Source organism: Amblyraja radiata, chromosome 39 (genome assembly GCF_010909765.2).
Source record: "Amblyraja radiata isolate CabotCenter1 chromosome 39, sAmbRad1.1.pri, whole genome shotgun sequence".
Lineage (NCBI taxonomy): Eukaryota > Metazoa > Chordata > Chondrichthyes > Rajiformes > Rajidae > Amblyraja > Amblyraja radiata.
In genome coordinates, this window is record NC_045994.1 from 12,984,677 (window position 1) to 13,011,866 (window position 27,190).

The 27,190-nt window shown below is 48.1% G+C and overlaps 1 protein-coding gene and 1 long non-coding RNA gene across 8 annotated transcripts in view; both read left to right on the plus strand.

Moving 5' to 3' along the window:
• LOC116967511 (transcription factor COE2) overlaps window positions 1-27,190 on the plus strand; it is a 212,867-nt gene that overhangs the window by 61,810 nt on the left and 123,867 nt on the right. The gene's annotated exons all lie outside the window — the stretch shown is intronic.
• Window positions 14,871-15,650, plus strand: LOC116967515. The gene is made up of 2 exons (XR_004410241.1): window positions 14,871-14,960; window positions 15,579-15,650. It is a non-coding gene; the product is annotated as an uncharacterized LOC116967515 (long non-coding RNA).

A 27,190-nucleotide genomic window follows, 5' to 3' on the forward strand; every position in this document is an offset into this window, starting at 1 on the left:
AGCAGCACGGCACCAAAAAGGGCATCATGATTAAACAAGGCATCTCGCCATTTGTTTAAAGACAGCCAGCACTGGCCATGTACTAGGATTTCACGCTGCATCATGAGGCATCTAATTGAATCCTGCTTGCCAAATTGGAGACTGACCAGGATTAGTAGAAGCTGCCTGAGTGCCAGTCCCATCGTTTTGACGCCTCAAACTGGAGAGCAAAGGGAGCCAAGCTTGTTGATAACTGGAGGACGATTGTAGCAATCACATTTGTCGCATATTAGGCAGGGTTTGTAAATCAAGGAGGTTGGAGGTCCTTCACCTTTCTTTTACTAGCTACATTCCACTGCTGCTGGGTCTCCCTTCCCGCTGTGATCTCCCCACCTCCCTCCCTGCTCGTCCCCTCCCCAGCCTTCATGAGCCCCTCCTGAGTGCACCCAGTCTCCACAGCCCAGGGCTCTCTGAGATGGGTCGGGGGCGGGGGAGGGCTTGGCAGGGTTGCGATTTGTAGCGCTAGGGGGTGAGAGGTGACAGGTCAAAGAGATTGACACCACTGACTACCTCCCCTACTCCTTCCCCACCCCCACCCCCCTCCTTCCACCTCCCTGACTTAAAAGCCAGCAGCATTTTACCACCAGCGCTGCACGGAAGTTGCTGACTGACCTCCACTCTGCCCCGGTTCACAGCAGCCAAAGGGAGCAACGTTGATTAGTTTAGTTTAGAGATACAGCGCGGAAACAGGCACCGGCTCAGCACCAACCAGCGATCCCTGTACTATCCTACACACTGGGGAAAATTTATAATTTTAACCCCAATTTTTACACGTCTTTGGAGTGTGGGAGGAAACCGGAGCACCCGGAGAAAACCCATGCAGGTCACGGGCGAATATATGTGAAGCAGTTAGACATCTCTGGGCGAAGCCTCTTGTAAACATGGTTCTACATCAGCACCACTTTATTAGATTTTATTAGATTAAATGCTTTCTCATGTCTAACTGATAACAGACACTATTCATTATGTATATATATATATATATAAATATATTTTAATAAGCAGACTTAATTGCAACACATTCTCATTATGATCTATAGTTTGCATCTACTAGCTAAAAGGCTTCCTGCAAAACACACTCGAATGGCAGTATTGATCCCAGTTTAACTTCAAGACTATGTATTGACTATGTATTGATCAGCGGAGATTACCAACTGAGAAACTCTCGATCAATTTCCTTTCCGAGGATGTGACGCTCCCGAGTTGCTCTCCGAGACAGGATTCCCAGGATTAGGGAAAACGTGCTGCCGATTGGTTGAGCCACATAGCAACAAGGGCAGATTTGGTCTTCGTCACCCATTTAGGACTCTCTTTGTCCAATTGGGACACCAGGAACTGCAGATGGTGGTTTACAAAGAAAGTCACAAAGTGCTGGAGGAACTCAGGCTGGTCAGGCAGCATCTCTGGAGAACAGGGATAGGTGACGTTTTGGCTCAAGACCCTTCTTCAGACTTAGTTTAGTTTATTACTGTCACGTCATAAGGAATAGGAGTAGAATTAGGCCATTCGGCCCATCAAGTCTACTCCGCCATTCATTTGGGGATTGGGGATGATCAGCCTTGATAACATTGAATGGCGGTGCTGGCTCGAAGGGCCGAATGGCCTACTCCTGCACCTATTGTCTATTGTATATTGGTGTTGGGACAATCCCCAGAGCAGTACTTTGACAGAATCGCAAGTGTCAGGAGTGGGGCTTGAACCCACCACCTCCTGGTTCAGACTCCTCCATTGCATGGGATGTTGCAGATCAGCCAATGCTCGAGTTACTGTAACCTGAGAAACCTGAGGGCAATCTTGAGCCAGCCCCATCTTTTGTTTTGAAACCTACCCCCTCTCCTCCCTTCATGGTGATCCAGAGATCGGATGCAGAGCAGGGAACACGAGATCCTAAAACAAACACGGCCACTATCCGAAGTCAGAAGGCCGTTGATAAGTTCCATCTGGGACGTCTTTGTGAGAATACAGATATTGATCCTCTATTATCAAAGGTGACACCAGTGACTACCCGGAAACTCCAGCCAACATGGCCAGAAGAAATGGTTCTGTTTCTGGAGCAGAGATATAGCATTATGTGGGTGGCAGGGTGGCACAGCAGTAGAGTTGCTGCCTCACAGCGCCAACGACCCAGGTTCGATCCTGACTACAGGTGCTGCCTGTGCAGAGTTTATATGGTGACCCCGTGGGTTTTCTCCGGGTGCTCCGGCTTTCTCCCACACGCACAGGTTTGTAGGTTAATTGGCTTCGGTAAAGATCGCAAATTGGTTCTAGTATGTAGGATAGTGCTAGTCGGCGAGGACTCGGTGGGCCGAAGGGCCTGTTTCCCAGCGGTACATCGAAATTAAACTGTAGCGTCAAAGAGCCATTCAGCATGGAAACAGGCCCTTCGGCCCAACTCACCCATTCCAACCAAGATACCCTGTCTAAGCTAGTCCTATTTGCCTGTGTTTGGCCTGTTGTGAAGGCTGTGACCTAGAAGCACCAATCATCGCGTCATCGAGCACAAAATGGGCCCTTCAACCCGCTGAGTCCATGCCAACCATCATTCACATATTTACTGGATAGACTCGGCTTGTACTCGCTAGAATTTAGAAGATTGAGGGGGGATCTTATAGAAACTTACAAAATTCTTAAGGGGTTGGACAGGCTAGATGCAGGAAGATTGTTCCCGATGTCAGGAAAGTCCAGAACAAGGGGTCACAGTTTAAGGATAAGGTGGAAATCTTTTAGGACCGAGATGAGAAAAACATTTTTCACACAGAGAGTGGCGAATCTGTGGAATTCTCTGCCACAGAAGGTAGTTGAGGCCAGTTCATTGGCTATATTTAAGACTGAGTTAGATGTGGCCCTTGTGGCTAAAGGGATCAGGGGGTATGGAGAGAAGGCAGGTACAGGATACTGAGTTGGATGATCAGCCATGATCATATTGAATGGCGGTGCAGGCTCGAAGGGCCGAATGACCTACTACTGCACCTATTTGCTATGTTTCTATGTTTCTACGCCCAATGTTATTGTTCCCAGCGAATCCACTCGCTCACACACTAGGGGTCTGCAGACACAGAGTCTGAAGATGTCCTGACTCGTCTGTCCATTCCCCTCCACGGATGGTGCCTGACTTGCAGTTCCTCCAGCAGTTTGCTTTTCAGCATGCGGTGGTACTTACAAAGTACCTTCTACTCAATGGGAGGGGGGGAAAGACGGGATGATTGGGGCGTAAGTGGTCCTTGATTATGCTGGCTACCTTGCAGTTCTAGGCAGTGTGAGGTGCAGATGGAGTCAACGGTGGGGCGGGAGGGGGGTGCGGGGTTTGGGGGGGGGGACTGGTACGTGTGATAGACTGAGCTACACTCACAATCTCCGCGGTTTCTTGTGAAACCAAACTGCGATCCTTCAAACAGGATGATTTCTACGATGCAACTACAGAAATTGCTCAGTCATGGGAGAAATGCTGAATTTCCTTGGCCTTCTGAGAAAGTGGAGGCGTTGGTATGCATTCATGACTTTTTGTGTCAATGTGGTTGGACGAGAACAGATAGTTGGGGGGGGTGGGGTGTGGGGGTTGCTTTTTACTCCTTGGAACTTGAAGCTCTTGGTTATCTCAACTATAGCACCATTGGTGAGTGTATATCACCCCATTTCCTGAAGTCAACGACCGTGATCTTTTGTCTTGCTGACATTGCGGGAGAGGTTGTTGTCTTGACAAGATTCCAGCATCCGCAGTCTCTTGTGTCTCCTGTCCCTTTAGTTTGATTGGTGGTCGACAAGCAGTTTCACAGGCTTCAGAGTATGAAGAATTTTTAACCTGCATTTATTTATATCCTCTCCTTTCAGCGTAGTTTAATGTAGAGATACAGCGCGGAAACAGGCCCTTCGGCCCACCGAATCCGCGCCGACCAGCCATCCCCGCACACTAACACTATCCTTTACAACAAGCCAATTAGCCTACAAACCCTTACATCTTTGGAGTGTTGGAAAAAAAACGCAGATCGCGGGGAAAACCCACGCAGGTCACGGGGAGAGCGCACAAGCTCCATACAGACAGCACCGTTAGTCAGGATCGAACCCGGTGTCTCCGGCGCTGTAAGGCAGCAACTCTACTAGGGGCCCTCGTTTGCTTTTACCACGTCATTGGGCGGGGGAGTGTGGGCACTGAGGAAGGTTCATTCCCACCGAGCCCCCCCTGAGCCCCAGAGGAGTCGGGGCTAATCTTCAGTACCTGCCCTCGGTCACAGGAAGGGGCCCAGTCCACCCCAAGTGTGTAACTGGAGCTGGACTGCAGTGTAAAATGTGTGCGGCACAGTCCGCTGCCTAACTTTTAACCGCTCATGATTACAAAAGAAGATCGACCCATTGACATGTGTGGAAGATAGACAATAGACAATAGACAATAGGTGCAGGGGTAGGCCATTCGGCCCTTCGATCCAGCATCACCATTCACTGTGATCATTGCTGATCATCCACAATCAATACCACGTTCCTGCCTTCTCCCCTGACTCTGCTATCTTTAGGAGCTCTATCTGACTCAAGGTGGCAGAGAGTCCCATGGACTCAGTAGGGAACTACTCACAAACCTCAGTCCAAACAAACTGGTTCCTGACGATGTCCTGACAACTATTGATATGGTTTGGGCTCGTGATGTGATTCACACACCCCTTTATCTCTCATTCTTTCTCTCTTTCTCTTTCTCTCTCTATCTCTCTCACTCCCTTTCTCCTTTACACTCTCACTCACACGATCTCACTCACACTTAGCCTTTCTAACTCTCTCACTCTCTCTCTCATTCACTCTCACACTTGCTCTCTCACTCATTCTCTCCCACACACGCACACTTTCTTTTTCACACCCACACGCGTTCTCAATCGCGAGCGCTCGTTCACATTTACACTGTTTCATGGGCACACTCACACTACCAAGCTCACACCTACACATATGTACTTTCTCACTGAGAGCCACACACACACACACACACACACACACTGAACTTCACACACATTCACACTCACTTCTATTCCCCCCCCCCACCGCATAACACCCCCTCTCACCCACACACATTTGACCGGTCTCATTTACAGAGGCATTATCTCCAAAGAACCCATGCCTCTTGGGGGGAGGGGTGGGGGGGGGGGTTGGAAAGGGTTGGGGGGATGGTGTGTTAGTGGAAGTAACAGTGGTGGGGATGTGGGGGGGGGGGGGGGGGCAGGGATCGGAGGGGAAACAACAAATGCAATCAGAATTAGTTGGGATTTCTTGACTTTCTGCCCAATTAAAAATCTGCCTCATTAAATTTGGAGGGATCAGCTGGCAGCGACACTCACCCCCCACCCCCCGGGGATTTTGCTGACCGCAGAGCATTGCCTTTAACATGTTCTGTGCACTTAACCCCTTGCTGGTACGGGCTATGGATATTTATGTGGAGGGATATGTCTGAAGAAGGGTCTCGACCCGAAAGGTCACCCATTCCTTCTCTCCAGAGATGCTGCCTGTCCCTCTGAGTTACTCCAGCTTTTTGTGTCCATCTTCGGTTTAAACCAGCATCTGCGGTTCCTTCCTACACAGATATAGATCCAGGTTCTCTCCGCTATAACTTACTATTGATTCTTTTCAAGAGCCCACATGCCAGTACGTTGCGCCTGTGTACATCAATATCGCCTGCGATCTGTCCTAATTGTTCTGCTGATCTTGTCATTCTGTTGCTGTGGTGTATTGGACTTTAGACATAGGAGATACAATGCAGAAACAGGCCCTTCGGCCCACCGAGTCCGCGCCGACCCAGTGATCACCCGTACATTTAGTTCTATCCTGCACATGGGGCAATTCACATCAGCCAATTAACCTACAAACCTGCACGGTAAGAAACCGGAGCACCCGGAGAAAACCCACGCAATCACATACTTGGTTTATACTCTCTAGAATTTAGGAGATTGAGAGGGGATCTTATAGAAACTTACAAAATTCTTAAGGGGTTGGACAGGCTAGATGCAGGAAGATTGCTCCCGATGTTGGGGAAGTCCAGGACAAGGGGTCACAGCTTAAGGATAAGGGGGAAATCCTTTAAAACCGAGATGAGAAGAACTTTTTTCACACAGAGAGTGGTGAATCTCTGGAACTCTCTGCCACAGAGGGTAGTCGAGGCCAGTTCATTGGCTATATTTAAGTGGGAGTTAGATGTGGCCCTTGTGGCTAAGGGGATCAGAGGGTATGGAGAGAAGGCAGGTACGGGATACTGAGTTGGATGATCAGCCATGATCATATTGAATGGCGGTGCAGGCTCGAAGGGCCGAATGGCCTACTCCTGCACCTAATTTCTATGTTTCTATGTTTCTATCACAGGGAGAATGTACAATCTCCGTACAGACAGCACCCGGAGTCAAGAACCTGGGTAGACATAAGTGCTGGAGAAACTCAGCGGGTGCAGCAGCATCTATGGAGCAAAGGAAATAGGCAACGTTTCTGGGCCGAAACCCTTCTTCAGACTCCAGGTTCAAGATTGAGCCTGGGTCTCTAGTGCTGTAAGGCAGCAACTATACCGCTGCACCACTGTGTGTCCCTGGACCGAGGCCTCGTAAAGCAGAGTGTTGAATTCATTCCTCTTACATGATAAATATTGAAAAGTGTTGGTGTTGAAAGGAACCTGGGCGTCTGTGAATCGCTGAAAGTTAATATGCAGGTACAGCAAACAATTACTAAAGCAAACAGTGTGTTGGGCTTTATTGCAAGAGGATTTGAGTAGAAGAATAGAGACATCTTGCTCCAATTATATAGGGCTCTGGTAAGGCTGCATCTGGAAGATTGTCTGCAGGTCTGTTCTCTCCCCAACTAAGGAAGGATTTACTTGTGATTGAGGGAGTGCAGTGAGGTTTTGTCAGATTGATTCCTGAGATGGCAGGGGGGGGTTAAACAGGCTGAGCCTGGAGTCTCTTGAGTTTAGAAAAATGCAAGGCTATGTGAGTGAAAGGCGCACAACGTTTTCACAGGGCTTGACAGGAGCGATGCAAGGATGATATTTCCCCCGGCAGGGGAAGTAGGAACCAGGGGTCACAATCTCAAGAAACGAGGTCAGCCATTCAGGACAGAGACGAGAAGAAATGTCTTCACCCAGGTGGGGGGGGGGGGGGGGGGGGCGAATCTTTGGAATTCTCTACCAAATAGGGTGGCACGGTGGTACATAGAAACATAGAAACATAGAAAATAGGTGCAGGAGTAGGCCATTCGGCCCTTCGAGCCTGCACCGCCATTCGATATGATCATGGCTGATCATCCAACTCAGTATCCCATCCCTGCCTTCTCTCCATACCCCCTGATCCCTTTAGCCACAAGGGCCACATCTAACTCCCTCTTAAATATAGCCAATGAACTGGCCTCAACTACCTTCTGTGGCAGAGAATTCCACAGATTCACCACTCTGTGTGAAAAATGATTTTCTCATCTCGGTCCTAAAAGACTTCCCTCTTATCCTTAAACTGTGACCCCTAGTTCTGGACTTCCACAACATCGGGAATAATCTTCCTGCATCTAGCCTGTCCAACCGCTTAAGAATTTTGTAAGTTTCTATAAGATCCCCCCTCAATCTTCTCTAAGATCCCCCCTCAATCTTCTATAAGATCCCCCCTCAATCTTCTATAAGATCCCCCCTCAATCTTCTATAAGATCCCCCCTCAAACTTCTATAAGATCCCCCCTGAATCTTCTATAAGATCCCCCCTCAATCTTCTTACAGTGATAGAGTCGCTGCCTTACAGCGCTTGCAGCGCTTGCAGCGCCAGAGACCCGGGTTCGCTCCCGACTACGGGTGCCGTCTGAACGGAGTTTGTACGTTCTCCCTGTCACCCCGTGACCTGCGTGGGTTCTCTCTGAGATCTTCGGTTTCCTCCCCCATTCCAAAGACGTGCGGGTTTGTAGGTTGATTGGCTTGGTATAAGTGTAAATTGTTCCTGGTGTATGTTAATGCGCGGGTATCGTTGGTCGGTGCGGACTCGGTGGGCCGAAGGGCCTGTTTCCTCGCTGTATATATTTGGCGGAGATTAATAAATTCTCGATTAGTATGAGTGTCAGGGGTTATGGGGAGAAGGCAGGAAAATGGGGGGAAGGTAGATCAGCCATGATTGAATGGCAGCCAAGACTTGATGGGCCGAATGGCCTGATTTTGCTACTGGAAACTATGAACTCATGAACTGTTTATGTTAAGACTGCATCCTCAAAGGTTTCAGAGGTATTTTATTGTTGTGTGTACCAATTAAGTTACAGTGATATACGAATTACCAAACAGCCACGCGAAAATAAACTGGGCAAAAGTCAACATAAACTTCCACCACAGCAGGTTCCCCACGTTCCTCACTGTGATGGAAGGCCAAAAAGTCCAAATCTTCTTCCTCTTTTATTCTCCCGCGGTCGGGGCAATCGAACCATCCTTCGGGGCGATCGAAGCTCCCGCAGCCGGTCGTCGAAACCCTCGCGTCAGGGAGATCGAAACCCTCGCGTTGGGGAGATCGAAACTCCCGCGTTGGGGAGATCGAAACTCCCGCGTTGGGGCGGCCGAAACTCTCACGGCTTGGAGTTCCCGAACTCGGTCTCTGACCAGAGACCTACGGGCTCCGTGATGTAAAGTCTGCGGGTTAGAGCTCCGAGGTCGATCCCTGGCAAAGGGATCTCGAGCTCCGGGATGGTAGGTCTGCAGGCAACCGCAGTGGAGCTCTCAAAACCGGTCTCCAACAAAGGCCGCCAACTCCTTGATGTTAGGCCGCAGTGTGGACGGAGATACGATACGGAAAAAAATCGCATCTCCATCGAGGTAAGAGATTAGAAAATGTTTCCCCCAACTCACACCCCCCCCCCCCCCAACCCCCCTCATAAAACAACCTAAAGAACCCCAAAAACACATACATTTAACACATACAATTAAAACACAAAGAAGGAAAGGACAGACAGACTGTTGGCGAGGCAGCCATTGTTGGCGCCACCCTGTGACTGGATCGGTGTAACTATTTTTGTCTGTGTTGCTTGGCTCCTTCACTGTTGCAAATACCCACTGGGCTGTTAATAAAGCATTACCCAGTCATTCAATATTGCCAGCAGACAGCAAGATCTATCAAACACTGAAACAAAACACAAAAGGCTGGAGTAAATCAGACGAAAAAACGGAACTGCACAAAAAATTCTGCTCCTATAACTTATGAACCAAATAACTATCTCCTGCTACTATTCCTTGTACGCTTCATGTACTGATCACATGGAGGACATTGCTAACTCCCTCTTGCGAGCTTAGTATCTTTTGTCATTGTCTTCTCTTTCAATGGCAGTACAGGTACCATGGATTGTTCTCGAGACACCTGCCATAGACGCTGCCTCACCCGCTGAGTTACTCCAGCATTTTTGTCTACCTTCGATTTTTCCAGCATCTGCAGTTCTTTCTTCAACATGAATAGTTACTGAGGTTAGTGTTGCGGAGTGTGGTGCAAAAGAGCCTGATTGTGGGGAGGAAACTATTTTTAACTCGGTGCCACAGTCTGAGAATAAAGGGGAGGTCATTTAAGACTGACGTGAGAAAAAACTTTTTCACCCAGAGAGTTGTGAATTTATGGAATTCCCTGCCACAGTGGGCAGTGGAGGCCAAGTCACTGGATGGATTTAAGAGAGAGTTAGATAGAGCTCTAGGGGCTAGTGGAGTCAAGGGATATGGGGAGAAGGCAGGCACGGGTTATTGATAAGGACGATCAGCCATGATCACAATGAATGGCGGTGCTGGCTCGAAGGGCCGAATGGCCTCCTCCTGCACCTATTTTCTATGTTTCTATGGTCACGGATTTCGGCCGCTGCCGGAGGAGGTAGTTGAGGATGGGACTATCGCAATGTTTAAGAACCACTTAGACAGGTGCATGGATAGGACAGGTTTGGAGGGATATGGGCCAAATACAGGCAGATGGGACTGGTGTAGATGGGATATGTTGGTTGGCGTGGGCAAGTTGGGCTGACGCTGCATCACTCCATTGCTTTATCTCCTTATCTTTGAGTCAGAACCCAAGCTTTGCCTCCTCTGTTGCTAGGCGGATACATCAGCCCCCCTCCCCCCCCCACTATCAACCTGCCCCATCCCTGCTAAACGGAAACAGATAATTTAATACAAATAAATGGGATTTTACAGCCGAACTCCACACATGGTTTTGATTGAGATGGTTAGGGATGGAATTAACACCTTTTAATCTCCCGACAAAGCGATTCTGTTGTTACATGGAACCTGACTGGCAGGGAACACAATCCCGAATTGGAACAGATTGGTGCCATCTGGCATTCCTGTCTCTGGATATTAAGCCAGGACAACAAAGCTGCAGGCTCAGCCCGCAGGAGGACCGGAAGGTTGCCTCAAGGTGAAGGCAATCCAAAGCCCCTTCGGACACCAGCGCAAGATCCATCAGGGCATTTAATTTCAAAACAATTGCAAACCCTTTGCTTGCAAAGGGCAGCACGGTGGCGCAGCAACAGAGACCTGACTGTGGGTGCTGTCTGTATGGAGTTTGCACGTTCTCCCCGTGACCCGCGTGCGTTTTTTTCCAAGGTTTCCAGTTTCCTCCCACATTCCAAAGACATACATGTTTGCAGGCTAATTGGCTTGGTATAAGTGTAAATTGTCCCCAGTGTGTGTAGGATAGTGTTAGTGTGCGGGGGTGATTGTTGGGCAGCACAGACTTGTGGGCCGAAGGGCCTGTTTTCGTGCTGTATCTCTAAACTAAATTAAAACTAAACTATCAGGACTTTTTTATTTAAAAACAAATGCAAACCCTTCCTCTTTCTCCCCCCCCCCCCCCCCCCCCCCTCCCCCCCAGCTATTAATGTTTATCACGATCAACGATAATGAAATAACACCAATATTACATGGCACTTGTGTAGGAAGTGATTTGTGCAGGAGCTGGTTTAAACCGAAGTTAAACACAAAACGCTGGAGTAACTCAGCGTGTCAGACAGCATCTCTGAAGAAAAGGAATGGGAGGCATTTCAGACTGAGTCTGAAGAAGGGTCTCGACCAGAAATGTCACCTATTCCTTTTCTCCAGAGATGCTGTCTGACCCACTGAGTCACTCCAGCTAGTTGTGTCTATTACATGGCACTTACTGTTCTTTCACTGACAAATTCTTCCCGTCCCTGTCTGCAGGTGAAGTATTATAGAATAAGTATTATGGGTGGCACAGTGGCACAGCTGCTGCCTCATAGCGCCAGAGACCTGGGTTCGATACCAACCTCAGGTGTATTGTCCGGGTGCTATGGTTTGCAGGTTAATTGGATTCTGTAACTTGCTCCCACTGCACTCTGTAAAAATCTCTCCATGTCCCCTTTAAATTTTGCCCCTCTCAACGCAAAGCTATGCCCTCTCGTATTTGATCTTCCATCTTGGGGAAAAGGTTCTGAGGGGTTGATGTTACTGACGGTACATTGTGATAACCCCTTCTCTCCACCCGTGTCAGTCAGTTGGGCTTTGGTTTTAGTCAATGTTGCATCTTCAGATGGCTATACTGTAGCAGGACTGAATTGAGGAAGTTGTGATATTTAACATGTTTCCCAGATGTAACCCAGAGACAATGTACCAACCTCAGTTTTAAATGACCAGACACTTATTTACAGCTACGATCTCTTGTTCATGTGCTTCCTCTCAGTAAAACATCTCAATTTCTACTCTGTCAAACCCTCTTAGGATGTCTGAATAAGGTCATCCCTCAATCTTCTAAACTCCAGAGAATATGAATCGCTATATTAGACAATGGTGTAGCAGCACCAAACGTGGTGAATAAAGGTGAGACGTCAGGCCAGTTCAAAGAGTCGTTTATTCAGTGGTGACACGTTAGGTTGGTGTGCTAACTATATTACATTGTTGCTGTAGCTGAGCGAAGTTGTTCTGTCGGTCTACAATAGACAAAATGTGCAGTAGGCCATTCGGCCCTTCGTGCTAGCACCGCCATACAATGTGATCATGGCTGATCATCCCCAATCAGTACCCCGTTCCTGCCTTCTCCCCAAATCCCCTGACTCCGCTATTTTTAAGAGCATATTAGTTCCCTTTGCCACCTTATTTTCAACACCCACACATCTTTTGATTGCAACCTTGAAGGTCCTCATCTACAGCCCGCTGGGGTAGAGAATTCCAAAGGTTGGCACTCTTCTGAAGACATTTCATCTCTTCTCAGTCCTCAATGGCAAACCCATCAGTTTACAGTTTAGTTTATTGTCATGTGTACCGAGGTACAGTGAAAAGCTTTTTGTTGCGTGCCATCCAGTCAGCGGAAAGACAATACATGATTACAATCGAGCTATTTACAGTGCATAGATACATGATAAGTGAATAACATTTAGTGCAAGGTAAAGCCAGCAAAGTCCGATCAAGGATAGTCCGAGGGTCACCAATGAGGTAGATAGTAGTTCAGGACTGCTCTCTAGTTGTGGTAGAATGGTTCAGTTGCCTGATAACAGCTGGGAAGAAACATACCCCTGAATCTGGAGGTGTGCGTTTTCACAATTCTGTACCTTTTGCCCCATGGGAGAGGGGAGAAGAGGGAGTGGCCTGGGTGCGATTATGCTGCTGTCCTTGCCGAGGCAGCGTGAGGTATAAATGAGTCATTGGAAGGGAGGTTGGTTTGTGTGATGGTCTAGACTCTCAGGAGAACCTGCCTCTTGGTATCTAACCTGTCAAGATTTTTTTTGTGTTTCAATGAAATCACCTCTCATGCTTTTGTAATCTTTGCCAGCTGTGATTAATAATCTCAAGTGCAGACTGAGACCGGCTAATTGTTTAAACATCTTTCTAAAGTAACGAAATTCCATCTTCCATTTGGAATAAAAGAGGTTGGTATTTCTGATTAATTGTGGATGGATTTCTGCACGAAATATTCAGTTGCATGATAATCTATTGCCTCCACATCTGCAAGAGACATTGACTAATGCCTGGATTTGTTTAAAAATCTCTAATGCGATCATGCCTCAACTCTGGCATCCTTGCAATTAAAAGGCTCTTTCCAAATTTTGTTCACAAACCATGAGGGGATTGCAGGCTCACCTGAAGAACATAAGCCTTCCAGTTTGATTGTGTCAAAGTGTCACGTTAAAAATTCAAAATTTCATTCAATATTGATTCTTCCACATGTCAGTTCAAGTGCCCTAGACATTTCAACAGTGTAATCCTGGGCGTTAAAGAAAAATCAGCCTGCCAATGCTTCCTGAGAGAGGATAGCTCTGCACTCTGCACTCTGCACGATGTCCAAGTAATTCACTGAGGTCTAGTTTTGGAGATGCAGTGCTGAAAACAGGCCCTTCGGCCCACCGAGTTCGTGCCAACCAGCGATTGCCATGTACTGATGCTATCCAATGCACACTAGGGGTGATTTGCAATTTTACCAAGCCAGTTAGCCCACAAACTTGGGTTGGACAGGCTAGATGCAGGAAGATTAATCCCGATTTTGGGGAAGTCCAGAACTAGGGGTCACAGTTTAAGGATAAGAGGGAAGTCTTTTAGGACCGAGATGAGAAAATCATTTTTTACACCGAGAGTGGTGAATCTGTGGAATTCTCCGCCACAGAAGGTAGTTGAGGCCAGTTTTGGCTATATTTAAGAGGGTTAGATGTGGCCCTTGTGGCTAAAGGGATCAGGGGGTATGGAGAGGATGGGATACTGAGTTGGATGATCAGCCATGATCATATTGAATTGCGGTGCAGGCTCGAAGGGCCGAATGGCCTACTCCTGCACCTATTTTCTATGTTTCTGTTTCTATGTCTTTGGAGAGCGGGTGGAAACCGGAGCACCTGGAGAAAACCCACGCAGGTCACGGGGAGAATGTACAAAATCGAATCTGGCGCTGCATGTAAGGCCGCAACTCTACCGCTACGCCATTGTGCTGTGCTGGTTTGTGTGTCCCGAGTGTGTGCCGGATAGTGTTGGTGTGCAGGGATCGCTGGTCAGCACGGACTCAGTGGGCCGAAGGGCCTGATTCCACATCATATCTCTAAACTAAAGCAAACTAAACTAAACTAAACCTTTACGTAAGAACATACAGAACATCTTTGGCCTTTTGTCCATTTGAAGACCATTCCTATTATTACCATGCCAGCAATTTAACTTGAAAAACTATCTTGGGTCCCTTCCATAAAAGTTCTGTAAGTGAGGAAGCTGCAGTTAACATGTTGTAGATTACATGTTCACCTGATACCACTGTCTAATATTTAGGCATTCAATGAAAGCTCACTGCTATCTGGTCATGATATTTAACTCTTTCAGTCTTGCGTGTGTCATCCCAATGCTGTAGGAAGGAACTGGAGAAGCTGGTTTACACTGAGGTTAGACACAAAAAGCTGGAGTAACTCAGCGGGTCAGGCAGCATCTTTGGAGTAAAGGAATAGGTGACGTATCGGGTCGAGACCCTTCTTCAGACAATTTTTTCCTTCGAAGAAGAGCCTTCAGAGATACTGCCCGACCCGCTGAGTTACACCAGCATTTTGTGCCTGTCTACCTTGCAAGCATTTCTTGTTAAGGGATTGGGAGATATCTTTTGCACGGAAATTGGCGTTGTGTTAAATTTTTTTATCAGTTTACATAAGTCCTGTCCCCTTCATTCTCCTCTACTGGTTCTACATATGTTTTTGCACTCGCAGTTCCAGCGCAGATGAAATATTGGAAATGTAAATTATAATGGCACATTAAGGAAGTTAAGTTTGTTTTCTTTGGAAGTGGGAGTATTTGGACTTTATAGAGAGGGAGCTCGCGATGCTGATCCAGGCAAATTGTTCACCATGGTGAAAGTTTACATACCAACTGAGATCTTCGGTTTCCTCCCACACTCCAAAGACGTACAGGTTTGTAGGCTGTGCACTCACTATATGTCGCAGTTAGAGCAGGTTGGGCCAATGCTTAGCGGGGGTCTGGAAAATAGAGGTGAAAGCAACGATTCTGAGGTTGGATTGACAAGATTGAAACGACTAGGCTTGCATTCACTGGCGTTTTGAAGGATGAGGGGAGATCTTATAGAACCATATAACATTATAAAAGGACTGGACAAGCTAGAGGCAGGAAAAATGTTTCCAATGTTGGGCGAACCAGGGGCCACAGTCTTAGAATAAGGGGTAAGCCATTTAGAACGGAAACAAGGAAACACCTTTTCTCACAGAGAGTGGTGAGTCTGTGGAATTCTCTGCCTCAGAGGGCCATGGAGGCCGGTTCTCTGGATACTTTCAAGAGAGAGCTAGATAGGGCTCTTAAGGATAGCGGAGTCAGGGGATATGGGGAGAAGGCAAGAACGGGGTGGCCATTTAAGACTGAGGTGAGAAAAAACTTTTTCACCCAGAGAGTTGTGAATTTATGGAATTCCCTGCCATAGAGGGCAGTGGAGGCCAAGTCATTGGATGGATTTAAGAGAGAGTTAGATAGAGCTCTAGGGGCTAGTGGAGTCAAGGGATATGGGGAGAAGGCAGGCACGGGTTATTGATAGGGGACGATCAGCCATGATCACAATGAATGGCGGTGCTGGCTCGATGGCCTCCTCCTGCACCTATTTTCTATGTTTCTATGTCAAGGCGGATGCTTTCGAAAGGTGATTCAACAAGGGAAATATAGAAACGGGGAACTGCAGATGCTGGTTTACAAAAGAAAAGGAGAAAAAACAGGCACAAAGTGTTGTAGAAACTCAGTGGGCTAGGTAGCATCCCAGGAGAATGTGGATAGGTGATATTTCAGGTCGGGAGCTTTCTTCAGCCTTCTCAGTCTGAACTCTTACGGTCTGAAGTGAAGAACAGTCCCGACTCAAAGTCTCACCTATCAATGTTCCCCAGGGATGCTGCCTGACCTGTTGAGTTACTTCAGCACTTTGTGTCTTTTTGTTTTGAAGAGCAATATTCAACTCAGGTGCAGAATCTTCAGAATAAGGGGTCACCCGTTTACGAGTTAGATGTGGAGAGAGCTAAAACATTTTTTTTTAAACACTTTTTTACAATAGGTGCAGGAGTAGGCCATTCGGCCCTTCGAGCCAGCACCGCCATTCAATGTGATCATGGCTGGTTCACAGGGATCAGTTCTTCCCTCAGAAGGCTGTCATAAAAGGTGCTATGAAAATGCAACTTCCCCTCACTTTAACCCTCTTGTTGTTCTTGCCTCCCAAAGGGGAGCCAGATGGAGGGGAGGATAAAGGAACAGGGCACAAAGGCTGCCTCAGCCTGTCTCCAACCTCCTACAGTGGCCCACGGGGGCAGGCAGACTGAGCCACAGCCTTTATTCCTGTGGGTGCTGTCTGACTCCCGCAGCTTATTAGTCAAAGAAATATCGCTGAGTGTTGCTGGCCACCCTCTGGTGGCTGGGCTCACCCCCTGGGTAGATTGTGCGGGGTGGGGGTGGGGGGGGGAGTAACCTGAGACCCATCCTAGGTGGGGAGGCTGAGAATGCCGCACACGCCTAGGAGGGGAGATTTACATAAATCAGCCGGCAACTGTGAGGGCCTCGGCCCCAGGCATCATCTGCATTGTGTGCTTCTGCAGCTGTCCCCTGGGCTCGAGACTGACTTCTGACTCGCTCCCACTCTGGGTCATGGTGCCTGGATTGCGATTCACTCTGCCTGGGGTGTCCACAACACAACACAACACAACAGCCACGGCCGAGGGCTTTGGCCCTTGGCATCGAGGCCCATGGCCACTGGATACGTGGCTTCCGCTGCACAGGCAGCACCATCACACGCACGTTCGCCCACATACAAATAAACATACATTTACACAAACATACGTGTTTGCAGACATGCGTACAGACACATAAAGACACACATCGTACACACACTGACATGCTCACACAGACTTGCACATGCATGCATGCACACACACACTAACACATCTACACACACTAGCTCCTATATGTACACCAAGGTGTACATACACCCACATACACATTCACACAGATACGCTCACATATGCACACACACACACACACACACACACACACACACAGTTACACACACACACACACACCACACACACACACACAAACACACACACACACATATGCACACACACACACGCACACAGTTACACACACACACACACACACACACACACACACACACACACACACACACACACACACACACACACACAGTTACACACACACACACACACACACACACACACACACACACACACACACACACACACATCTCGACACTGATCAAGTCGAGAGAGAGAGAGAGAGAAAGAGAAAGTGTTTAATTGACACATGTAGCAACAACAAAACACGAACATTCTTACGTGCAGCAGCTTAACAGGTCCATAAAACAATACACACAAATAGTACATAATAATTATATTTAAATAAATTAATGACCATGAAATGAGTGCAAAAAAAACATAGTTGTTAGTGCAACCAAAGGCAGTCCATAGAAGTTCCTAGTTGCTGAGGTTAGCATTCAAGAGCTGCCCACAAACATAAATAAACACTTCCTTGATATTTTTATACCTTTACCTCAATCCACCTCCCATTCTCTCCTTTTTCCTGGTTACCTCTCTCTTATGCTCACCCTTCCACCCACCCTCACCCCCTCATCCCCTCCCTTCACCCCCTCCCCTCACCCCCCTCCCCTCACCCCCTCCCCTCACCCCCTCCCCTCACCCCCTCCCCTCACCCCCTCCCCTCACCCTCACCCCTCACCCTCTCCCTTCACCCCCTCCCCTCCTCTCCCCTCACCCCCCTCCCTCACCCCCCTCCCTAACCCCCTCCCCTCACCCCCTTCCCTCCCCTCACCCTCCCCCCTCACCCCTCACCCCCTCCTCTCCCCTCACCCTCACCCCCTCCCCTCACCCCCTCCCTCTCTGCAATATCATTGTACTGATTTGGAGTGGTGTAAAATTTAACAGGAAATCGTACCGTTTCGGGGGGTACATCTCACATTATTTTGTCGTTTCCTAAGGCTCGTCGGCACATTAGTTTTTCTACATGTGTTTCCTGGAGTAAAACTTCCTAGTTGTGAATACAGCAGGGTCAGGTTACAAATACCAAGCTGATGAATGGTGGAACGAGACCAGGACACCCACTCACTTTCCAATGACCATGTGGTAATGTCATTAAGCCTAGTGATTCCTGGAGGGATCAGGCTCCTTGTCCCTTCTAATCCCACCTTATTTGTTACTTTGACCCCAGCGTTGAGACGGATACTCTGTTCCCATACATACTTGCTTTAATTGAATGCAGTCAATATTTGAAGGCAGTGAATGGTTTCCAGGTTTCGGGGGCGATTCCTTCTTTTACAGTCCCGTCTGACAGAACGTACAGCCTTCCCGTGCTGTAACTAGCCCGAACGAGTAAATAATTCCACATTGCCTTTAAATCATGTGTAGGAAGGAACTGCAGATGCTGGTTTGCACCGAAGATGGGCACAAAGCGCTGGAGTAACTCAGCGGGACAGGCAGCATCTCTGGGGAGAAGGAACGGGTGACGTTTCGGGTCGACCCCCTTCTCCAGCCTGAAGAAGGGTCCCTCCTTCTTGTAGACTTCCTGTACACCTCACCACCATTTGGCGTTCATTATAAAAAAAGTGACACATAGTGCTGGAGTAACTCAGCAGGTCAGGCTGCATCCCTGGAGAACATGGATAAGTGACGTTTCAAGTTGGGCACCTCTCCTGACCCGAAATGTCCCCTATCCACGTTCTCCAGAGATGCTGCTGACCCACTGAATTACCCCAGCACTTTGTGCCTCTTTTTTCGTAAACCAGTATCCGCAGTTCATAACTTCATAAGTGATAGGAGCAGAAGTAGGCCATTCGCCCCATCAGGTCTATTGAGGGGGGATCTTATCAGGTGAAGATTGGGGGGGGGTCTCATCAGGTGAAGATTGAGGGGGGATCTTATACAAACGTACAAAATTCTTAAGGGGTTGGACAGGCTAGATGCAGGAAGATTGTTCCCGATGTTGGGGAAGTCCAGAACGAGGGGTCACAGTTTAAGGATAAGGGGGAAATCTTTTAGGACCGAGATGAGAATTTTTTTTTTCACACAGAGAGTGGTGAATCTGTGGAATTCTCTGCCACAGAAGGTAGTTGAAACCAGTTCATTGGCTATATTTAAGAGGGAGTTAGATGTGGCCCTTGTGGCTAAAGGGATCGGGGGTATGGAGAGAAGGCAGGTACGGGATACTGAGTTGGATGATCAGCCATGATCATATTGAATGGCGGTGCAGGCTCGAAGGGCCGAATGGCTTACTCCTGCACCTATTTTCTATGTTTCAATGTCTACTCATGGCGGATCTATCTTTCCCTCCTAACCCCATTCTCCCATAAGCTCATAGGTTCTAGGAGCAGAACAAGGCCATTCCTTGTGTCTACATTCCAAGTTGACCCTCAGATTGAGGTTGTGGCTTGGACCCTGGGTATTCCTATTGAATGATCCTGTAAACAAGTTTCTTTGCATGTTAGCCAGTCAGTAACGCAATCCTCCACAGCCCCCTCACACCATTCCAACATCCTAAACTTTCAGTGAGTTCTGGCAGGCTGCGTACTCTGGCCTAGACATCTCTTGGCTGACAGCCCGGGAGAGATTCATGAAAATAACCTTTTCTCGGCTGTGTTTTGCACCCTCCAAGGTCTTAGATGTTAGCGGATGCGATAGAAATCTCTCCAGTTCTGGGCAAACCCAGGACAGGTGTAGAGTAGACCAGATCACGATCCACGTGAAAAATATGTTCCAGTGTAGAAGGTGCTGACGAAACAGAGTTTGGACTGGAGTCTCTGTATGTTTAATGATGGGCGGCACAGAGAAGGCATTTACAGTTAATTTGTCAACTGCAGAGACTTAAGTTTAGTTTAGTTTTAGAGATACAGCGTAGAAACAGGCCCTTCTGCACACAGAGTATGTGCCGACCAGCGATCCCCGCACAATAGCACTATCCTACACACGCTGGGGACAATTTACAATGATATTCCTCCAATTAACCTACAAAACCTGGACGTCTTTGGAGTGAGCGAGGAAACGGGAGATCCCGAAAAAAACCCACGCGGTCACAGGGAGAACGTACAGATTCCGTACAGACAGCACCCCTAGTCAGAATCAAACCCGGGTCTCCGGCGCTGTGAGCGTAACTTTACCGTTCGCCACTGTTACGTGTCGGACACACCATCTTGCAGAAGAAGTGTTGAATCGAGGCCCTGTCTTTTCTCACAGGAGGGCTTAAAGGATTTCATGACATTTCTCTGAGGACATATACAGTTGTTCTGGCTAATGCTTACTCTTCCAAAGTCAAACTTAAAAAACCAAAACAGTTTTTATCCATGAGTAGTTGCTCTACTCAACAGCCAAAAATCTGTAGATCTGGTATTTTGTGGTTCACATGCTTGATTAATGGTGTTTTATCATTAATGTCTTATTATTATTAATGTTTAGTATTTTCTGAGTCATTCGTAACTGTCACTGTATGCCATGTTGTTACTTGTGGGCGGAGCACCAAGGCAAATTCCTTGTATGTGAATACTTGGCCAATAAACCTACTCACTCATTACTCAATCACAGGGTCATCATTGTTGTTAGTGGGAACTTTACGGGGTGGAATTTCGGCTGTGAGATTTCCGACAATGTCAAGTTCAATTAGTGCTTCATCGGCCGAACAACGCTTAATGTAAAACAATGAAAATAAAGGCAGAAAACTCTCAGCGGACACGGCGCAGCATGGTGGCACAGCGGTAGAGTTGCTGCCTTACAGCGCCAGAAACCCAGATTCGACCTGACTGTGCGGAGTTTGTTCGTTCTCCCCGTGACCATGTGGGTTTCCTCTGGGTGCTCCAGTTTCCTCCCACACTCCAAAGACGTACAGGTTTGTAGGTTAATTGGCTTCGGTAAAGGTTGTAAATTGTCCCTAGTGTACTGGGATTGTTGGTCGGGGTGGACTTGGTGGGCTGAAATGCCTGGTTTCTGCGCTGTACCTCTGAACTAAACTAAAACTATACATATTTGGCCCCATCTTTCTTGCGTTAAATGTTGTATCCTTTAGATGTGCACAATAGTTTGTATTCATGTATAGTCCATTCTTTGCCTGGGTAGCACGCAAACAAAGGGTTTTCACTGTACGTTGGTGCCCATGACAATAATGAACTAAACTAAATTCAACTAAAACTGATTTCGCCATTATCGAGCTTGTTTCTCTCTCCACCGATTCTACCCAAACTTCTGAACATTTGTGTCATCTGCTGTTTTTCTATTAAGTGCATTCCTTTCAAGGACATGAAAAGATCAGCAGAGCTACCCCCTTACAGCACCAGAGTCCCGGGTTCGATCCTGACTACGGGTGCTGTCTGTACGGAGTTTATACGTTTTCCCCGTGGCCTACGTGGGTTTTCTCTGAGATCTTCGGTTTCCTCCCACATTCCAAAGACGTACAGGTTTGTAAGTTAATTGGTTTGGTAAAATTGTAACATTGTCCCTAGTGTGTGTGGGATAGTGTTAAAGCCCTGTCCCACTGTACGAGTTCATTCAAGTGCTCTCCCGAGTTTAAAAAAAAATCAAATTCGCAGTGCTTGATCAATGTATGAAGCTCGTAGAATGAACGTAGCGGGTACGTCGGAGCTCGGGGACGTTTCTTAGCGGCTCGTAACACTAACGGCAGGTACTCGGGAAACGCGGTAAGCTCGGGAAGACTCGTGAAGATTTTTCAACATGAATGGGGATCACTGGCCGAGTAACTATGAGCGGCCAGCAATCCCCATTCACTAGTTCTTCCATACACACCAGGGACAATTTGCAGAAGCCAATTAACCTACAAACCTGCGTGTGTTTGGAGTGTGGGATGAAACCGGAGCACCCGGAGAAAACCCACACGGCCACAGGGAAAACGTATAAACCCCCTACAGCCGTAGTCAGGATCGAACCTGGGTCTCTCGTGCTGTAAGGCAGCAACTCTACCACTGCGCCACCCTAATAATGGGTTATTGATCATCAGATTTCTGCTCCAGCTCACTTTGCAAACACTAAGGGAGTGAGGTGGGAGGGTGGGGAGGGGTTGGTGATGCGGTGTGGCGGATCGTGTGGGTGTGGAGGGTTTGGTGATGCAGTGTGGCGGATCGGGTGGGCGGGGAGGGGTTGGTGATGCAGTGTGGCGGATGGGGTAGGTGGGGGTGGGGTGTAGGGGCACGGTGTCCGGGGGTTGCATGAGGATATGGCTGCATCCCCAGTCTGGATCTATGTATGAAAGTTAGGCACAAGGCCAAGAGGCTTGGAATCCTTGCGAGTAGAGACTTCCAGCAAGGAAGGCAATGTGAAAAACCCGGGGAGGAGAGCGCAAGAGAATAACTCTTCGTGCGTTTGTAATGTGCAATCACAGCCCTTGGGAAAGAATTTTCCGAGTGACGTTAACATGATTTAAAGTCAGGATTATCGAACAATATGTGTCCCATTTCCACTATAATACACATCTGGGGCTGGTTTCCTGTGGGGAGTATTGGACTTGAACATTCTCTCTTTTGGGCACCTGCACTTGCTCAGAACAACTTGCCTGTGGGTGATGATGAGCTTAGAAGCTTAGGAGAACAATTATTACATCCATTCATCTCTCCCCATTCGTACCTTTATGGGTTCCTGCCATTTTATTCCCCCCATGTTACTTTGTGCATTTCTCTTGAGTAAGTTGCAGAGCGCCTCCTTCTGACCACTTCTAAGACCCCCCCTCCCTTGGGGAATGGTGGTGGTGCAGCGGTAGAGTTGCTGCCTTACAGCGCCAGAGACCCGGGTTCGATCCCGACTACGGGTGCTGCCTGTACGGAGTTTGCACGTTCTCCCTGTGACCTGCGTGTGTTTTCTCTAAGATCTTCGGTTTCCTCCCACACTCCAAAGACGTACAGGTTTGTAGGTTAATTGGCTTGGTCAATGTAAAAAAAAATCCTAGTAGGATAGTGTTGGTGTGCGGGGATCGCTGGTCGGCCTTGCGCCCGGTTCGATCCTGACACAAAATGCCGTAGTAACTCAGTAGGGGCATGCAGCATTTCTGGAGGGAAGGAATAGAAACATAGAAACAAAGAAAATAGGTGCAGGAGTAGGCCATTCGGCCCTTCGAGCCTGCACCGCCATTCAATATGATCATGGCGGAATGGGTGACGTTTCGGGTCGAGACCCTTCTTCAGACGACCCTTCGTCTGAAGAAGGGTCTCGACCCGAAACGTCACCCATTCCTTCTCTCCAGAGATGCTGCCTGTCCCGCTGAGTTACTCTGGCATTTGGTGTCTATCTTCAGTTGGAACCAGCATCTGCAGTTCCTTCCTGCACATCCTTGTTATTTGAGCAGCAAAACAGAGCTGCAAACAACTCCATTGTCAAATCTAAAAGGCTAAAAACAGCAAAGTAATACAACAAAGAAATCCAGCACCGCTCCAAGCAGTACGGAGCCTGCAAACCACCCGGGATTTGTTTGGTAGCTAATTATTAGGATACTACAAGTAAATAATATTAATTAAAAAGATCTTCTAAATTAGTTTTTTCACACCTGCTTACTACTTAATTAGCTGCAGGTCTACTATTGGCAGCGTCCAAATCACTCAATGCCCAGCGAAGCACAGCTCACATTAGCTGAGGAGTCGATAACAGCCCTATTCACAGTTTGGATTTCAATCATATTTTGACAAATGATGTTTACTGAAACCGGTGGCTTGGAAAACATCATGTGTTAGCGGGGTGAAGAAAGGAACTGCGGAAGCTAAAAGGGAAGTCGCTGTAATGGGCATTGGCATGAGATCGCAAAGGAGGAATAATCTGGCACATGTAATTAGCACAACCCTCTGGAGTTTAGAAGGATGAGAGGGCATCTCATTGGAACATATAAGATTGTTAAGGGCTTGGGCACGCTAGAGGCAGGAAACATGTTCCTGATGTTGGGGGAGGTCAGAACCAGGGGCCACACCGTTTAAGAATAAGGAGTAAGCCATTTATAACGGAGATGAGGATACACTTTTTCTCACAGAGAGTGGTGAGTCTGTGGAATTCTCTGCCTCAGAGGGCAGTGGAGGTTTTCTGGATGCTTTCAAGAGAGAGCTAGATAGAGCTCTTAAAAATAGCGGAGTCAGGGGATATGGGGAGAAGGCAGGAACGGGGTACTGATTGGGGATGATCAGCCATGATCACATTGAATGGCGGTGCTAGCTCGAAGGGCCGAATGGCCTACTCCTGCACCTCAGATTCAGATTCAGATTCAATTTTAATTGTCATTGTCAGTGTACAGTACAGAGACAACGAAATGCATTTAGCATCTCCCTGGAAGAGCGACATAGCAAATGATTTAAATAAATAATAATAAGTGATAATAAGTGTCCGGGGGGTGGGGGGCTGATTGGCAGTCACCGAGGTACGTTGTTGAGTAGAGTGACAGCCGCCGGGAAGAAGCTGTTCCTGGACCTGCTGGTTCGGCAACGGAGAGACCTGTAGCGCCTCCCGGATGGTAGGAGGGTAAACAGTCCATGGTTGGGGTGAGAGCAGTCCTTGGCGATGCTGAGCGCCCTCCGCAGATAACGCTTGCTTTGGACAGACTCAATGGAGGGGAGCGAGGAACCGGTGATGCGTTGGGCAATTTTCACCACCCTCTGCAATGCCTTCCGGTCGGAGACAGAGCAGTTGCCATACCATACTGTGATGCAGTTGGTAAGGATGCTCTCGATGGTGCAGCGGTAGAAGTTCACCAGGATCTGAGGAGACAGATGGACCTTCTTCAGTCTCCTCAGGAAGAAGAGACGCTGGTGAGCCTTCTTGATCAGAGTTGAGGTATTGTGGGTCCAAGAGAGGTCATCGGAGATGTTGACTCCCAGGAACCTGAAGCTAGAAACACGTTCCACCTCCGTCCCGTTAATGTGGATGGGGGTGTGCGTGCCGCCCCTGGACTTCCTGAAGTCTACAATGAGCTCCTTGGTCTTCTTGGAGTTAAGGGCCAGGTTGTTGTCAGCGCACCATGCTGCTAAGTGCTGGACCTCCTCCCTGTAGGCCGACTCATCGTTGTTGCTGATGAGGCCAATCACCGTTGTATCATCTGCATACTTGATGATGGTGTTAGTACCATGTACAGGTGTGCAGTCATAGGTGAAGAGGGAGTAGAGGAGGGGGCTCAGCACACAGCCCTGTGGAACGCCGGTGTTCAGGGTGAGGGTTGAAGAGGTGTGCTTGTCTAACCTAACAGACTGGGGTCTGTTGGTTAGAAAGTCCAGTATCCAGTTGCAGAGGGAGGGGTCGATGCCCAGGTTACCGAGTTTGGTGATCAATTTTGATGGTATAATGGTGTTGAATGCTGAGCTGTAATCGATGAACAGCATTCTTACGTAAGTGTCTCTGTTGTCGAGGTGGGAGAGGGCGGAGTGAAGTGCCGTTGAGATGGCATCCTCCGTACTCCTGTTCTTGCGGTAGGCAAACTGATAGGGATCCAGTGTGGGGGGTAGGCAGCTTTTGAGGTGTGCCAGGACCAGCCTCTCGAAGCACTTGGTGATGATGGGGGTAAGTGCAACCTATTGTCTATTGTCTCCACTGGTGGGAGGGTCGAGGACCAGAGGGAACGGCCTCAGAATTAAAGGACGTTCCTTTAGCGGGGCAGCACGGTGGCACAGATGTAGAATTGCTGCCTTACAGCGCTTGCAGCGCCGGAGTCTCAGGTTCGATCCCAACTACGGGTGCAGTTTGCACGTTCTCCCCGTGACCACGTGGGTTTTCTCCGAGATCTTCGGTTTCCTCCCACACTCCAAAGACGTACAGGTGTGTAGGTTAGTTGCCTTGGTGTATGTGCAATGTGTGATAGTGTTAATGTGCGGGGATCGCGGGTCGGTACAGACTCGATGGGCCGAAAGGCCTGTATCTCTAAACTAAAAAATAAACACAATAGTTCACTAGTAGTCAATCGCATATTGCTATCTCACACCACTGGTCTAGTAGAATATCTTTCTCTCTCATTCTCTCTCTCACTCCCACTCTCATTCTCTCTCTCACTCCCACTCTCATTCTCTCGCTAAGGCTGTTATCGGGCAACTGAATCATCCTACCACAACCAGAGAGCAGTGCTGAACTACTATCTACCTCTTTAGTGACCCTCGTACAATCCTTGATCGGACTTCAATGCCTTTACCTTGCACAAAACGTTATGCCCTACAAGGACAAGTATCTGCAGATTGCAAATAGATTGATTGTAATCATGTATTGTCTTTCCTCTGACTGGTTAGCGCGCAACGAAAAATTTTCACAGCTTTACACGTGACAATAAACTCAACTGAGACTGATCTCTGCATTTACCACCATTTACCATGTACTCGGTATCCCCTAGTTTCATCCCCCTAGTTCTGGGCTCTCTGTGCAAAGGAAAGATCAAAAAGGTGGGCATGGATGGGTGTGATGGGCCGAAGGGCCTGTTCCAGCGCTGTGCAACTTTATGGCTCCTTGAAACAGTCTCTCTGCATCTGCATCTGCCCTGTCAAACTCTCACTGAGTAATCTGTGGAATCATCCTCCTGTTCTTCACAATCCCAGTGAGAATCAGCCAATGTTATTCCATCTGTCCTCGTAGGACAAGCAGCCTCCACCCAAGGAATCAATCTTGTGAATCTCCGCCGGCTCAAGGTCGGCGCGTCTTTGCTCAGGGACGGAGAAAAACCTCAGGGAATACCCCCCAGGTGTGGTCCCACCACGAGATAAAGGAGCAGGTGTGGGCTACTCAGCACCTGAAGGCTGCCTCGCCCTCCAATACAACCTGCTCTATGCTTCATCATTCATGTATCATAGTTCCCCATAGCCCTCAATCCCTTGCTCTTTCAAAGATTTCAGCCACCTCCTCCTCAGATATACCTCCAACGACCTCACCTTCACGGGTCTCCAGGGCAGAGAGTTCCAGAGATTCACCACCCTCTGGGAGAAGAAATTTCTGCACGAATCAGGTTTAAATGGCCCCCCTCTCCTCGAATCTTCTTGCTATCCCCCCCAGTTCAAGGCTCTCTTACTGGTGTAATCATTGGTGAACATCTATCCTCTCTTGCCACTTTAGGGTCAGGATGGTCCGTTTCAGTGAGACCATCCTTCATTCTCATAAAGTCAAGAGAATGCAGATCCCTATACCTGACTTTCAGTCTGCAGAAGGGTCTCAACCCAATATATCACCTATTCCTTTTCTCCAGAGATGCTGCCTGACCCACTGAGTAATGGGCCTGCCCCACTTAG